The sequence below is a fragment of the Trachymyrmex cornetzi genome, unplaced genomic scaffold, assembly GCF_001594075.2.
Source record: "Trachymyrmex cornetzi isolate Tcor2-1 unplaced genomic scaffold, Tcor1.1 scaffold233, whole genome shotgun sequence".
NCBI lineage: Eukaryota > Metazoa > Arthropoda > Insecta > Hymenoptera > Formicidae > Trachymyrmex > Trachymyrmex cornetzi.
The window spans coordinates 179,649-196,911 of record NW_017296987.1 but is presented as its reverse complement, the minus strand read 5'-3'; the positions used below and the strand labels follow the sequence as shown (position 1 = coordinate 196,911).

At 35.4% G+C, this 17,263-nt stretch overlaps 1 pseudogene; it reads right to left on the bottom strand.

Moving 5' to 3' along the window:
* Positions 1 to 1,698: 1,698 nt before the first annotated feature.
* LOC108760988 (uncharacterized) lies at positions 1,699 to 16,984 on the bottom strand (annotated as a pseudogene).
* Positions 16,985 to 17,263: the final 279 nt, after the last annotated feature.

The window sequence follows — 17,263 nt, the reverse complement described above, 5'->3', positions numbered from 1 at the left end:
ATAGTTGTTCGTCAATTATATATCAATTTATAGGTTACAACGGATTATTGTTACTTTCTTGAGTCCGATCCCATGCTTGGTTGTATCATACGGAGATGGATGATTCTAATACAATTTACATTATAATCGGTGAAAAATAAAATTATCAAACATAATTACTAATTGTCACACCTTTAAATTGTGTCATAACATATTAAAATTCCTCATTTTGTCAATTCATAATATAATTTGTCTTGGTATTAATAACAGAACAATATAATTTCCCGATTCTATTAAGAAGAAAATCCGATTAGTTTACTTGAAAAAAAGAACAAATGTAATTATTAATAAAAAACGAGAAACTCCTTACATACCTGTGTTCCATTATTTCACAACAATTAACATCATAAAAAAATCCAGTAATTTATTACAACAGTAACTTTACAACAATTTTTAACGATGATTAGCAGATAACAGATATTTCAACTCAACAAGAAGGAACAGACTAACTTCTTTGTTTGAATGTCTCGACTTATATATTGAATTCACCTCTACAAGTTATGGAGAGGGAAGTTAATTTTAATGGAAAGAAACGTTTAATAAAAAATGGCAGGTATGGTTCTGGAAATTTTTATGTATCTATTTGTTTATTTATGCCATTATTTTGTTTTTTTATATAAATCATTTGTGATTTTAATCTTTTATAAAAGGAAGGTTCAGTGTCTAAAATTTTTATGTCTTTCCAATTTAAATTATGTCCCCATTTAATTTGGTGCTCTGAAACTACTGATTGTGACTCGTTTGGTTGTTTTTATATCTGATTTATGTTCTTTTATTCTAGTACAAACCTTCCTTTTTGTATGACCCACGTACGAAGAATTGCAGTTCAAACAATTAATTTTATATACTACATCCGAATATTCTATTATATCTAATTTATCCTTACCTAATTTAATTACTGAGTTCACATTATTCATAGGTTTGTATGCAACTGTGTAATTAATTTTATCAACAATATTTTTAAATTTCTCTGAAATGTTCTGTACGTATGGTATTGTGAAATATTTTATTAAATTGCTGTCCTCTAAATTATTATTATCTAGTCTGTCATTAAGGGGGAAACCTCCTTTACACGGTCGAAAAATACATTATTTTCACGAATTTTTTTCTCGGGTATAATAACTTGAAACATTTTGAAATTTTTATGACAATTTAATACACAATCGAAGAGTACACAGGAACTTTTTCAAAAAAAAAAGTTATTTACTATAAAAACGGACGCCATATTGATATCGCCTCGCTTATGGAGTGTCTCCGCTGTGAACACTGTAGCGTCCTTAATTTTGGTCTGAAACAAAAAAAAAACAAAATTTTTTGTAATGTTTATGATACTAGCTTCTACGTGACATTTCGATTTTTTAAAGAAAATGTCGAAATTGCATGTTTTTACACAGTTTAAAATTTAAAGTGCATTTTTCGTTAAAAAAATTGACTTTAAAATACGAAAAAAATATGAAAAAAATTTTTTTTTAAAAAACAATTAATGTCACATCGACAGAGAATTTAATTATCTTTAAAATGAGGGGTCATCAAGCCAAATCGGTTCAGTAGAGTTCTCTTAATTGTGTTCACAAAATCGAAAAAAGGTATTCCGAGAAAAATGCGTAAGTTTTGGATACATAAAAATACTACATATTCACAACTTACGGCAGTCTCACGCTAATCAGCGATTCCAGCTGCATAAAGTAGCCCCTCCGTTTCCTCGTAGAACTCGTTTTGAGTCATTATCTCCATCCTATGGGCCGTTCTTGCCTCTTTTGAGCTGCTATAGTTTCGGCGGTTCTGTCTGTTGATTCGCTTCTCGTCCTTCGTTACGGCAAAATTGTGTGCCTGGATCCCAATTTCGATATCCAATTTGTTCATCATCATTAACACTGCATTGTTTCGTTAAATATCGATGCAGCAATATACGCAGCAATGCAGACGATTTTTGCTCCACTGTGAATGTGTTTAGGCGATAAAGGCCAAACGGTAGAATTGAAACTTTCATTCGCATTCTGCGTGTAACCGCCTAAACACCTTTCCAAAAGACTGTCATTGGAAAGATCATCGAAGATCGGTTGCAAATGTTTCTCAACATTTGGGTGAAGAGGAGGGGGATGTTTAAATGACGCTGCACAACCTGCTGCCTCAGCCTTGCGCCACTTACACCAGCTATCAACTCCCGAGGGTAGCTAGGCCCGTCTGAACTCGTCACCCGACCCGTCCGCTTTGACTACGTAACTTCGTAAATACTGCAGATATCGATTTGAAATTTTCAGGGAATATTCTTGAATAGTTTAACAATCGATTAAGACTATTTCCAAAACATCGATTTTTTTGACCCGATAAAGGTTTCCCCCTTAAAGTGTAAATTTTTTCTTTTTGATAATTTATTAATTCTGTAGTTAATGGTGGAAAAAGTTGTGTGTAAAGGGTAACCATTCAAAAGTAAAACATTAATTAAATTCACAATATTATCATGATGATATTCTGGATGTGATAAGAAAATAATTCTATCTAACTATCCTATTATTACTCCTTTTTTGTGTTCTTCTGGATGGCAAGATTTATAATTTAAATAACATCCTGAGTTTGTTGGTTCTTTATAGTTGTTAAACCTTATCTGTCTTTCTTTTAATATAACAGTCACATCCAAAAAATTTACAGAATCATCAAACCCTTTATCCAAAGTAAATTTTAATCTGTCGTGGTATGAATTAAACGCTCCTAAAACCCTCTCCACATGATTGCAAGGAAGTGAAATCAAAATGTCATCACCATATCTATAATACAAAGGAACAGAAACATTTAAACCTGAGAGTATATTACTTTCTAAATCTTGGATTACTAAATCGGCCAAAATCGGAGATAATGGAGATCCCATTGGCATGTCAAAAATCTGTTTAAAATACTGATTGTCGAATTTGAAATATGTGGAATTTAAAATGAAACAAATGGCACCTAAAAACTCATTCATGTCAATGCACGTATTTTTTGAAATGTCTTATATCAAAGGAACGATTTCATATTTAGATTCTAATGTCATCCCATTCAATTTATTGACTAATTCAAAACTGTTTTTAATATAGCTGAAACTTTTATTTATGCTCTTATCTATAATTTGTTTCAAATACGATGATAGCTCATAAATTGGACTATTTATACAGCTAACTATAATTCTTAAAGGATTACCTTCTTTATGGATCTTCGGTATACCAGGATCTAGCTACTGTGCCGTCTGTGACATTCAGATTTTTTTAAGTTGCCTGGTTCAAATATTCCTTCTTCTTCCATCTACTTAATAGTACATACATGTGTTTGTTTTGTTAACATTTTGGTTGGGTCTTTCTTAATATTAATATAAGTGCGTCTGTCTGATAGTATACAATGCATTTTTTCTTTATAATCTGTTAAGTTCATGACTACAGTTGAATTACCTTTATCCGCTTTTGTGATTAAGATATCAGTATGTTTTTTTACAAATTGTTTCACGTCTTTCATTCCATTTTTTAATAATGCAATGTCATCGTTATTTTGGGTCAAGTTGTTATGTGATAATTTGTTGAGGACTTCAATGCAATCGTTTCTAACAGTATTACAAATTGTGTTATCCAATCTAAAAATATTGTGTTTTATGTCAAAACAATGGCTACGGTTACACCGTGCATTTAGGCCGTGGCTTATACAATAGATGTCCTTGTTTATCCCGTAGGTTAGACAAAGACACACATCGTATAGGTCGCGGATTAAGCGCATGGTGTAAACGTAGCCACTATGTTTAATGAATTCGATGATGATTTTATCCTTATCAATTTTACTGTTAGGAAGGTTGAATTTTTGTCCTAGTTGTAATATCATTTTCACTTTGTCTGGAATTTCTACATTAGTTAAATTCACTAGCCATTCCTCATTAATATTTTTTAACGAAAAGTTGTCATTAAATTTTAGTGGATTAATATCAACTTGATATAACATATGTGTATTATTTGTATTTATTTTCTGAGTGGAAATCTTATTTATTTTTGAAGGAATGAAATCTGTATTTGGATCCGTGGATTCCGTTAATAGCAACTCAAATTTTATAGATTTTATACTTTTTTTTTCATTAGTTCTGTAACTGTTCTTAAGTTTAATAATTTTTTGTTAATTCTTTTATTTTCATGAAGCCATACTTTATTCATTATTACTTCCTGACAAAAAAGGAGTAATAATAGGATTGTTAGATAGAATTATTTTCTTATCACATCCAGAATATTATCATGATAATATTGTGAATTTAATTAATCTTTTACTTTCGAATGGTTACCCTTTCCACACAATTTTTTCCACCATTAAATATAGAATTAATAAATTATCAAAAAGAAAAAATTTACACTTTAATGACAGAATAGATAATAATAATTTAGAGGACAGCAATTTAATAAAATATTTCACAATACTATACGTACAGAACATTTCAGAGAGATTTAAAAATATTGTTGATAAAATTAATTACAAAGTTGCATACAAACCTATGAATAATTTGAACTCAGTAAACTAGGTAAGGATAAATTAGATATAATAGGTGTAGTACATATACCACATTCGGATGTAGTATATAAAATTAATTGTTTGAACTGCAATTCTTCGTACGTGGGTCATATAAAAAGGAAGGTTTTTACTAGAATAAAAGAACATATATATAAATCAGACATAAAAAACCAAAGGATTCACAATCAATAGTTTCAGAGCGCCAAATTAAATGGGGACATAATTTAAATTGGGAAGACATAAAAATTTTAGACACTAAACCTTCCTTTTATAAAAGATTAACATCAGAAATGGTTTATATTAAAAAACAAAATAATGGCATAAATAAACAAATAGATACAGAAAAATTTCCAGAACCATACCTGCCATTTTTGTTAAATGTTTCTTTCCACTAAAATTAACTTCCCTTTCCATAACTTGTAGAGGTGAATTCAGTATATAAGTCGAGACATTCAAGCAAAGAAGTTAGTCTGTTCCTTTTTGTTGAGTTGAAAAATCTGTTATTCGCGCGCTAATCATAGTTAAAAATTGTTGTAAAGTTACTGTTGTAATAAATTATTGACTTTTTTATGATGTTAATTGTTGTGAAATAATGGAACACAGGTCTGTAAGGAGTTTCTCGTTTTTTATTAATAATTAGATTTGTTCTTTTTTTCAAGTAAACTAATCGGATTTTCTTCTTAATAGAATCGGGAAATTATGTTGTTCTGTTATTAATACCAAGACGAATTATATTATCAATTAACAAAATAATGAATTAATATGTTATGACACAATTTAAAGGTATGACAATTAGTAATCATGTTTGATAATTTTATTTTTGCCCGATTATTATGTAAATTGTATTAGAATCATCCATCTCCGTATGATACAACCAAGTATGGAATCGGACTCAAGAAAGTAACAAGTCTGTTGTAACCTATAAATTGATATATAATTGGCGAACAACTATGTTAGATATATTTTTGTACTTATGGAATTGATACAGAACATTTTAGTTAATCGTTAAAGAGAAAAAATGGAACAATCTCGAAATCTAGCGTGGAATATTTGTGTAATGAATTTTTCGCTTAATTTATTATCGCGTCCGGGCTTTCGCGTCGGATGGGAGGAGAAGAGAGAGAGAGTGTGTGAAAAGAATAGAGAGAGAGAGAGAGAAGAACTTTGTGTACTATATTTTATTTGATTTGATGTACTCTGTATATGAGTATTTATGTAGGTGTGTTTCGACTTCGCGGCGGCCGTCAACCCGTCGTCGGCCGGGGGACGACCCGGATGGAGAAGGCCACCTTCTTCACCTTGGTGACCCGGGGTAGGTTCCTCGAGCCGGTGCGTGCAGGGGTAGGGTCCTGGAGATTCCCCGAGACCGGATGGTATTCTACGCACTCCTGGACCCACCGGGGGTCCACGAATTCGCGTGGGTCGAAGCTCGCGGGGGTCTTATATACTTTTACCAGGGCCCTCAAGGCCCGCTCGCGACCGGTTCGCTTTTTGTGGGGCATCTCCTGCGAACATTCTATCTGTTAGATAAGTTAGAGAGAGAGAAAAAAAGAAAAATTTTTGCGCGGAGAGTGCAAGAGTCGCGGGGGTCGATACCGGTTCGAGCAACGACGAGAAGGAAGAAAAAATTTGGGGAAGTACACGAGGGCTGCGCGGGGCCTTTCCTTTGCGGCCCCGGCTGGGAAAGGGTACGAGACGAGCGACGTTGGGTCGGAGAGATGCGGCTTGAGCGGTGGGGCGCCCTTACGGGGCGTTTGTTCCCCGCTTGGAAGGCGGCGGCAAGCCCGTTATAGAGCTACCGCGACCGGGGGTAGGAAGACCTGGGGGCTCCTCTAGGGAGCTGCCAAGTCGGATCGGCAGGGGAGAAAGGTGGTGGAAAGGAGGGTAGGAAGTCTCTTCTAGGGGCTTACAGATCCGTAAGGTTATGAGGGGGGCGTCGCCCGGAGGTAGCACGGGATGTTCGCGTGGTACCGCGTGCGATAATAGTCGCCCGATCCCGCTTCTCTCGCGGCACTCCCGTGTTGCACATACACACGCACACAACCAAACAAAAAAAAAGGACGGCACAGATAGTCGCGACCGGTGGCACTTCGTCGCGTAGAGATAAAAGGAAAGAGAGAAAAAAAAGGGGAAAAAAGGGGATATGACGACAGAACTCGGTTTATTAGATCGTTGCACACTGTGCGCGGTTTTACAGAGAAATAAAAATATATAAAAAAAATATAAGAGAAAGTAAAATAAAAAGATAAAGAATGAAAGAACGACACTGCGCGGACAAAGACGTAAGGAAACCGTCGTGCGGAGTTCACTTACTCGGAGTGACGACAAGGTACGCGAGATAATGTAGAACGAATTTAGATTCTCTATAGATTCGACTAGGTTATCTTGAAACTCAAAACGAAGTGCGCCGGGCACTCAGGAAGCACCGCTTTTATATTGTAGAAGGGGTGGTCCTGAGCGGTGAAGAGGATTAACCCGCCAATAAGCAACTCTTGTGTGTATTTAGAATGTTCTAGAATATTTCATAAACGTTCCATCCAAAAGATTTTTATTAATTTGGCGTTGTTAACGGCTGAATTTTAGGAGTTGCTTATTTACGGGGGTGAGCCCGCGTGACCCGCTACTAGGATGCACAGTTTGCACCCGTTTGGTTGAACGCTTATGCTGCAACTGCACTCCCAGTTTTTATATACGGGTTATTCGTATGTTTTGATCTATTGTCTTCGCTCGCTGTGCGATTTGACGGTTTCTCGCACTATTTACTTAAGAGATTTTACCGTGGTTCCTGTTGGAATTTCGCTAGAAAAACGTTTTACAATCTTTGCTGTAATACTGCGAGATGAGTTAATGCAGTTATTGCAATTGAGGCTTCAGTGGAATTTGAATTATTCAAGTTTTTTTTATTTCTCAGCCCTTTAGCTGTGGTCTACGCGTGGGATAACTTCGCGTAGTTATTCTGATTTTTTTCGTGTTCAAGTTCCACTGACCTGTTTTGTAATTTATAATTATTTTATAGCAAATTTGTATTATTGCTCTAATTTAGCCGCGCAAGTGTACAGAATCGCTGATGACGTAGTAAGTCACGTGCGGTGAGCGCGTGATCAAGCGTTCTTGCTGCTTCGGGCCGCGTTGCCCTGGCAACGCGAGCGCGTCTCGATCGCCGGAATATGTCGGCGGACGTGACATTTATGTTAAATTTATTAAGAATTAAATTTTAATACTGAAGATGACCTGATGACAGATCGAAACGTCTATATATCTCGATGTATTAAATATGAATAAATTTAAATTTCGCTGCTATCTAGCTGTTATCTAGCGTTCGTGAAATAAGCCTTTTAAATCAAATGTTTGTTTTCTTTCAATCCACGGTTCTTTTATTATTTTTTATTCGTATTGTTACTTTTACACGAAAATAAAGAATTTTCAAAATTGTCCTCAATACGTGGCTAATAAATAAACAATAAAAACGGTTGAGCATATGCCACACACTAGATCTTGTTAGTGAAATATCATTAATATATTCGTATATAGATTTAAAAGAATTACAATAATTGTGTCAGTTACAATAAATTAAAGTATATACGTTTCGGCCCTGAATGTGGCCATCTTCAGTATAAATAAACAATATATAAAATTATAAAGATATAAATAATTACGAAATAACAGTTACAATTAGTAGATATAATAAAGTTTTTAAGTTGTCAAAGTATTTTATAAAGAATTTTCTGTGCATCCGAACAGCCGATGTGGCTCTGATAAGCTTTTTTATATTTTTCACTGATAGATTCTTTCGAGCCTCATTTTATATATTTGTTTATAAAAGTTAACCCTTCGGTGCCAATGCTAAAATCTGTTCTGTAACATAAGTTACTAACGCTGGGTTTGTTAGATTCTTATTTCAGGGAATGGAAATAACTCGTTACTTGTAACAAAGTTACAGTTACAGTTACAAGTTACTTTTTTGGTAACTTAACTGCGTTACTTCCTTTTTCTGATAACTGTAGCTTACCGTTACTTTTGCTACTTAATAACTAATTTGTTAATTTTAAAAAGAAACTTTCTATTTCCTGTCTTATTTAAATTATTTTGATGAAAAGACACTAATTAATTTCAAGGAAGCAAAATGGACACTAAATATATTTTCATAAGAGTAATCCAAAGTTGCAGATATAACAAAGAAAATTGAACTACATGGTATTATTACGATAAAGAGGTTAATAATTGAGTGGGTTCAACGGAGCAGACTCACGTCAGCTCTGGAAGGTGACAGATCGAACGAGACATTTTTTTCATGCTTTTGACTGAAATCAGCTATCTGTTCTTTGATAGTTAGAAATGCAACATTTTCGTCTCGACGCGAATGAGGTTAATCAGGTTGGTTCACTATGGTGCATGACGCCGACGATTAATTGCTTTCGAACATTGCGGCGGCTTCATCTGTTAATTATATGCTCGAAGTATCACGCTCGAATATACAGGGTCATGGAAAAGTATCGGACCCCCCTAATGTCTTCAGTCAGAATGCATTTTGGAGAAAATGTCCAATAGCAAAGTTGTATGGTTTCAAGCGAGGAGTAAGATAATGACCTTGACTTTGATCTTGACCATGTCCTTTAAGGTCATTTCAAGGTCAACCTTATTTTTTTAAATGAAACCCCATACATTTTATTGCATATTTTTATAGCTTATCTCGAGAGATTTCCAAAACACTGTAATAAAACATTTTTTCATTAAGTACTTTTTGAGTTATAAAGGTTTGAAGTTAACATTCAAAAAATTTTTTATTCAAAACTAAAAATCAATATATTTAGAATCAAAATTTTAAAACAAATTAAATGATAAAGGCTACGAGTCAATGCAGGAAGTGCTAATAAATTAATTTTAATATTAGAATAATTTCAATAAAATGCTGAACATTTCGACCCTCGTTAGGTCATCCTCAGTAACATAAAAAATATATAAATAAAAAAAATCGCAAATTACAAAAGTACCGAAAACATGTTCAAATATAGTTAATAACGATTTCCTATAATTAAAATTACGAAGAATCTACTTTCCTCGTCATTCCTCCAATATTCCTCCGTGTATAGTAATAAGGATACCTCCGTCCAACCAATGTCTCCTCGCAATCGCATGGTCAATTATTATTAAAAAATAAAATACATATATAAAAATTAAGTCGCATCGACGTGCCTTGGTGAATCGACGTTAATTTTTTTTTAAAACTAAATTGTAAATGTAGTCCTGAACGATTAAAATAAAATAATAAAATAATTAAATTAAAGGAATAAATTAATTAAAAAAAATTTTAATCGTCATACCTATTTGTGCAACTAAAATGATTGCAAGGGTCTCATCAATCGTCTGTGGTGTACATATATATGCCATAAAATTATGTTCTCAAATCGTTAATTAAAAAAGTTCAACGTGCGAAGGTAAAAATTTCTCTTCTCTTAGATGTTTACAATTTATCACAAGATATATCAACAGCACGAATGTAAAGCGGATAATGACACAGCAAGGAAAGGAAAAAAAAGTTAAGAAACCAAATGGAATGGGAAAAAAATAAGTAGTGGAAAGGCAACAAGGAAGGGGGATAATTAAGAAGGGGATAACAACTGTAAAATAGGGATATAGGAATCGGAAAGTGATTCTATGTCACTGCTTGTTTAATCCATGCTCCTGTTTCTTAACCAAATGTACCATCTCCGAGATCAGTCCTTTGTTATAAGGTGGTTCATTATCTAATATTTTTACGTCATCCCATTTAAAGTCATGTTCGTAAGTCAAACGATAATTAGAAATTACTGATGGTGATTCTGTTTTTTTATTGATGTCACTCGCATGTTCAGATATTCTAGATCTTAATTGTCGTTTAGTTTGACGTACATATGTCGCATCACAATCACGACAAGAGATCTTATAAACTACTTTCTAATGCGACATATGGTCCAGCTTGTCCTTGCCTGGAGTGATGAATGTTTTTGAAGTGTTTGCGATGGTAAATGCTATTTTTTTATTAATACCAGCAGCAACCGGAAAAACGATTCGGAGATGGTTTTTACATACGGTATAGTAAAAAATTTATCATTAATATTAATATCATTATTTCGATGAGTATGATTGACAGATCTGTTGCAATGATATTTGATTATGATAAGTATATTTGAAAAAATAAAACTAAGAGGATAATCATTATTTAATAATATCTGAATCAATAATTTAGTTAATTTAAAGATTTAATAATCTCTGAAATTTTTTTGTTTGACTTTTTGGGATGAGACAAAACACTCTGTCAACCATATTATAAATAATTCCCTTCTTGTGACATATTGGATGTTGAGAATAAAAATTTGAAAACCTTTCTGAAAAAGTTGGTTTTTTATAATCATCAAATATAATTTTATCATTTTCATGAGGGTCGAAACGTTTAGCATTGTATTGAAATTATTATAATATTAAAATTTATTTATTAACACTTAATATCCTGCATTGGCTCATAGCTTTTATCATTTAACTTGTTTTTTCATTCAATATAAATTAAAAAGCAATTATAATAAATGTTTCGATCCTACGTTTTTCTGGATCATCTTTAGTAAATACATTGATCTACAATTGATCTAATATTTAAATAATTACATTAGATACACGCAAATTATCGCACTTAAGGGAATCCTAAAGTCGTCTGTATTACCGACTAAATACAATAATTTTTTTGTATAACAATTACTTTTTTCTCTCTTACACATTTGTAAATCCTTTTTTACGATAAAAGTATACGCGTTAATATGTACCTATGAAAGGGAGTTTATGCTGAAAACGAGAAAAGAATTGTATAAGCTGAAATCTTCTTTACCATTTCTTACTCCAACATGGCGCCAGACCTGTCAATATCGTAACAACATTTACTCGATATAAAATTTTTGCAATCTGTACTTATGAAATTGTGGTACACAGATTAGTAGTTAACACGGATAAATAACATGAAGTTCTTAGAATTAGACTTATGGTTAGACGTCTAATTAAAACGCTATTGTTCTATGAAAATTTGTGTATATGTACACTGTTAGAAATGTTCTTAAATTTCAATAACTTTTAATGTACATTGGTGAATGAAGTTTCTCTGTAACTGAAAGGACTATTAATGCACATGTTAATGAGATTTAAGTTTACAGCAACTGAAAAATTAAGTGTAATGAAATTTAATATACTTTTTATTTACGGATATAAATGACATTTAATTAATCGTAATTGAAATAACCATTAATGTACATATTAATGAAATTTAAGTTTGTAGTACATTAAATTTCAAACTTAAAAGTTAAGCGTATTGAAATTTAAAGTACTTTTACATTTACGAATATTAATAATATTTTAATTAAGCCTAATACTATTAACGCTTAACGTTTAATACCTTTACGTTTCTTACATGTCATTAACGTAAATTATTTTTCAGTTACAGATCTCGTACTTTTCATTAACGTGTAAATTAATTTCTATAATAATGTGTTCATTAATTTCAATACACACTTTCATCACATTTAAGACTACTGTAATTTAGTTTTTATTTACGTCATTCATTACATTTAATTTCGTGCATAACCACATGCTTCCTTTACGTGTTAATTAAAATTCATTGAGAAATTTCTAACAGTGTATGCATAAGATGTTGGTGTAGTAGTATATAAAGATATGTCGATATGTCGCATTTTATTGGAAAACGACGATCACATCGGAGTTCAAACTTCACTTTAGGATCAACTTAATAACATATAAAATAATATATAAAAAGTCGTGGTAAAATTAAAGAGAAGTACATGATCAATTTTAATAAATTCCTTCTGGTGGACTATAGTAGCGGAATCTTGTAAAAAATTATTACTTGTCACGGTAAATCACAGTAAAAGCATTATATAGAGCATGTCAAATTTTTAAGATGAAGACGATTAAAAAACTTGTTTATTTCAAAGGAATATTCTCGTACGAGATAGATATAATATGAGTATAAAGAGAGATATGCTTCGGGCGTGTTCGAACGCGTGGCTTTATACCTCTTGTGGCGGCCTAATACAACAGGTATTACGTTTATCCCGTAAGCTTATTAGCATTTTCCGTTCAACCTTTTTGTCGCGCTCATTTTATTTGAGTCACGTGATGTTTTCCTCACAAAACTCGTGCTGACACTAATAAGCATAAATCATAAAACCCCCTCTGATGCTTTAATACTGCTTATTAACTTATTTTTTTCAGTGTTTTACAATACTGGACGTTAATAAATTTATTCTTAAATATATAACGAGGAAAGCACAAAATTAAGAACAGGAGGTGATACTAGATATGTGGAAGAATCTTAATCTAATGGCGAATTCGATTGGAAGCACCAGTACGCACTGCATATTAAAGCAGATGTACACGTTGATTTAATTTTAATATAAAAGTGAAAAGCAAATATTTTGAATTATGAAATACATATTTTACCTAATAGTACAATAAAATGTATTGAGTATTTCAGGATTTAATTGATTTCTATGTTTATATATAATTAGTTTTATAATTATATATAAACATAGAATTTTATATACGTTATTTTGTATACGGCGGCTTTAATGTGCACCAGTGTGCACTGAGTGCGTCCAATCAAATTCGCTATAAGATCGTCAAAAATTAATCATTGCAGAAGTCGCGAGTACTAGTTAATGATAGTTCGTCGTAATTTCGGAACAGTCATCAACATCAAGTATACGATCTTGATATTCCCCTAGTCGTAGCGAAAAACGAGGTGATCCCGATTGATCACGGCTCGATTGGACACCAATCACAGCGACCGGTACTTAGGAGCTTTGTAGTCTCAAGCGCTGTGAGTAGCTCGTGTCCAATTGAGCCGTGTCCAACTGGGTGCCACCCGCGAAAAACATGTGCTCTGTTATAAGAAACCAAAGACGTAGAGAATGGATTGCGCGATTCGTGTGTCAAAATGGTCGATAGGGATGAGAGAGAGGGACCGTGGCAGACGGCCATTTATGTTTCTTTCCATTCAATGGTGTAATGGGAGAGAGAATGAGAAGGAGATTGGCCGTCTCCCACGGTCCCTCTCTCTCATTATTGTCGACCACACTTGATACATTACTTACATACGGATCGCGCAGTCCATTCTCTATGCCTTTGTAAGAAACCTAGTTAACACCGATCATCCGAGACTGATCAAACGAGATATAAACTTTGGCTGCGTTCCGTTTCACGCATAATACGCATGATGTATTATTTTATCCTTGTCTTTCGCCGAGTGTCAAACAAGGATAAAATGATACATCATGCACATTATTCGTGAAACGGAACGCACCCTTGGTCGTTGCACATTACAGATTTGCGATGGGTATTTAAAAAGTCAGTGAGTGCGTGGTGCATTTCGGAACACGCTGTTCCTAATGTATGAGATCATTAATATACGTTACATTCGAAACACGTTTATTCGTGAGTAACAATGCGTGATACGAGTCACTTGCCCGCGATCAATTAAGGCTACATTACGCCGTCGATTAATCGTCGCGATTAATTAATGCACATTCAAGTCTCCGATGGCTGTACGTCGTTTGTTCTTGCAATGCCGAGATTTCGGAAGCAACGTTGAAAACGTGATTCGTCGAAATTTGACACGTCACGTAACAGAGACATGACAAAAACAGCTTTGTCTATAAACAAAATCAATATATCAAGTCGTGCGTGCATCTCGTCCATTGAGATTTTGGGAATATGACAACTCGCGTCATGAAACGGCGTGACAAATATTGACGTTTCAACACTTCTATTTGTCCCCCAGATGGATTCAAGTTGAATCTCAAAATCAATTACTCGGCATTCCTTCCCATTGTTTTCTCATTCGTTCGCGACATTAGACGTTCAGATCTGCTAACAACGCGCATCGGAGATTATACCTCGTAATTTTAGAATAATTACTTCCCCACGCACGTAGGCACGCACGTACGCACGCACACACGCCATTCTAAATTTCGCCTTCAACATTTTTATAGTGTTAACTTAAATCTGTCTCGACCATCCTCCTCTGTCCTATCCTCTTCACTCTTTGCTAACACCGGGTTTGTTGCTAGTAGGTTGTGAGCTTCCAATATGCCTAGTTGTCTCGCGATTCGCTATCAAGAGCAAACCACGGGACATTAAGCCGGACAATCAGAAAGAGATTGAACAAATTTCAAGAGAATTAATAAATAGAACAATTTGACGAAAAAAACAGCAAATGACATTTCAGCCAGTTCCACTCACCATTATCATATTCCAACGCTATTTTGCCAACATAGCATATCTAGAAAAAGAAAATACCGTCACATCGTTCTACATATAGTTTTCTATTGAACCGATATTTTCTTTCTATTGTCAGTGATAAATAAAAACTTTTGGAAAGAAATTATTGTACACAACTGCTGTTTGTAATTCACTTGAAAAGAATTACAGTTTTTTTTATAGTACATTCTTCTCATCCGGCTGTTAAATTGTATGGCCATCGCGAAAAAAGGCCTGCATTTTAGTTTTTAAAAATAAAAGCAGTTATACACACATGTTACTTTTCCCATACAAAGTGAAATTTTATTAATAACGATCGCGAAAGTTCATTATAATCTTTTTTGTACCCTTTTCAGCTAAACATAGAGATAAGATTAAAATTATTTTTGTCACATTACATTTTTGTTTGTCGTTTTTGTAGACGGATTTGGTCACGTCATAGTGTAAAATATTGGTTAAAAATAGACAGATGTTTTCATTAAACTCGAAATATTGTAACGAATCGGTATATAAGTGTTGCGTCACAATTTTTTAGCGCTTTCAAGTTAATTTTTGTTCTTATGTTACTAGTTTAAAATTACTCCCGCGAGGTAGTACGCTCCGTTATACGCGAAGAAATTTATTTCATATTCTAAAAAAGTAATATCCATCGCGGGGATTTATATATTATGCCATTGGTAGCGTACAATACAAAGTTGTTTCTTTATTACCTGCGACAGAATTACGGTTGATCGTCGTGGGAGTCATTTTTTTCAGGGGATGGACACTCGGTACGATCAGCACATAAGAGATAAAATGAATTAGATAGCTCTTAATCTACCGAAAGTATTATTATTCGAGCGACTCACGCTTGGTCGCATGGTTGTCGTAACTCGCAATTCCAAGGGCAATATCTAGAATTAAATAATGTTCTGGGCGAAGACAACGTTAGAGATATTCGGCAGGTGGATGTTTCCGGGATCCCCGCGAGCTATCCGGGACCATTCCACTAACACCCGGCTAAATACTCGAACGGATAGCAGTTATCATCTTTACAAACCTGTTATCAACGATCATCACAGAGATTTGCCATTAGTACAAGCTACGGAGGGAGAGAGACGCAAGCGTTTCAAAGCGAGGGAACATTAGGAACGGTCCGTAGAAATAAATTCAGGATCGAGTAGGGGCCGAGTTATCGAAAGAGCGAAAAAGAAAGAGGGAAAAGCGGGAGGTCGCGGGAGCTACACCACCGTAGGGTCTCTCCCGTGCGAAGGGCTACCGACAAGGACAACCAGTGAGTCGAGGAAAGAGAGATGGAAGAGAGATTCGCCAAGGTACGAGGAAACGGTAGAAGCAGAGGTAGAGGCAGAGGCAGCAGCAGTGGCAGCGGCAGTGCCCGGGCATCAGGGCACGGTTACGAGGGCGCAAGCGCTGGCTAGACTGTTCCTGGTGCGGGCTACACAACAAAGAGGGTTTTATCGGCGGCGAGTCGCGGGACGGGACGCGGAGTCCGGGTGCTTACTCGGTACGGAAGGAACAGGGGTGGTGGAGACATGAGCATACTCCGTACTCCGAGGATTTCCAGGCAGCAGTCTACGGCCCGGGACAGAGGGACTAGGACTAGTCCCGGGAGAAGGGGAGCGAGGTGTCGTCGTGGATCCTCTCTCATACGTACCGGGGTGTCTCTTTCTCGTTCTCTCTCTCTCTCTCTCTCTCTCTCTCTCTCTCTCTCTCACTCTCACATATTCTTAACGTAATTCTCCCTTTGCGAACGTGACCTTGAGCTACTGTACCGATGCGTGCCGAGTCATTTTACCGGCGTGTCACGCTCCGAGACGGTGCCGTCACCATCAGAACGGTGTCTCGTGGTACGCGAACGAACGCACGGAGATGAGCGGAGGCACTCGGCCGGGAGCTGCACGGAGCACGTGCCAGGCGCGCAGAAGGCGCTCCAGGCGACACCAGGTGCGCTAATCGTAGACCAATCGCGTGGGAAGAGCAAGATCGCGGGTGATATAGGACATTGCACCCGGGAGAAGCGCGATCGGAGATCGCGAGTGCGCTGGGGAACAGGAATGACGCTGCAAGCCCGCAGCGGTGCGAATGCCGCGCGTTCCAGGACAGTCCCGATGCTCGCAGCCCTGGCACCGCTTCTCATCTTTGTCGGCATCGACGGCGTCGTGCACGGCATCGCGCGTTCCACGTTTCCTCAAGGTAAATTTATTTCAAAGTAACTCGCGGAGAACGTGAGTCTCTTTACCATCGTCTCGTGATTTGTTTAACACCAAGAAACTTACATATTTTGCATACAAGCGTAAGCAATTGTTCGTCTCCGCTTTTCTATAGTTTTTCTGTATCTTTATTTTTCCCAGTAGTAAAAAAATAACGAATCTTGATGGAAAAGGAAGAAATCTTGGCTCGCGGCGTGTAAATATCA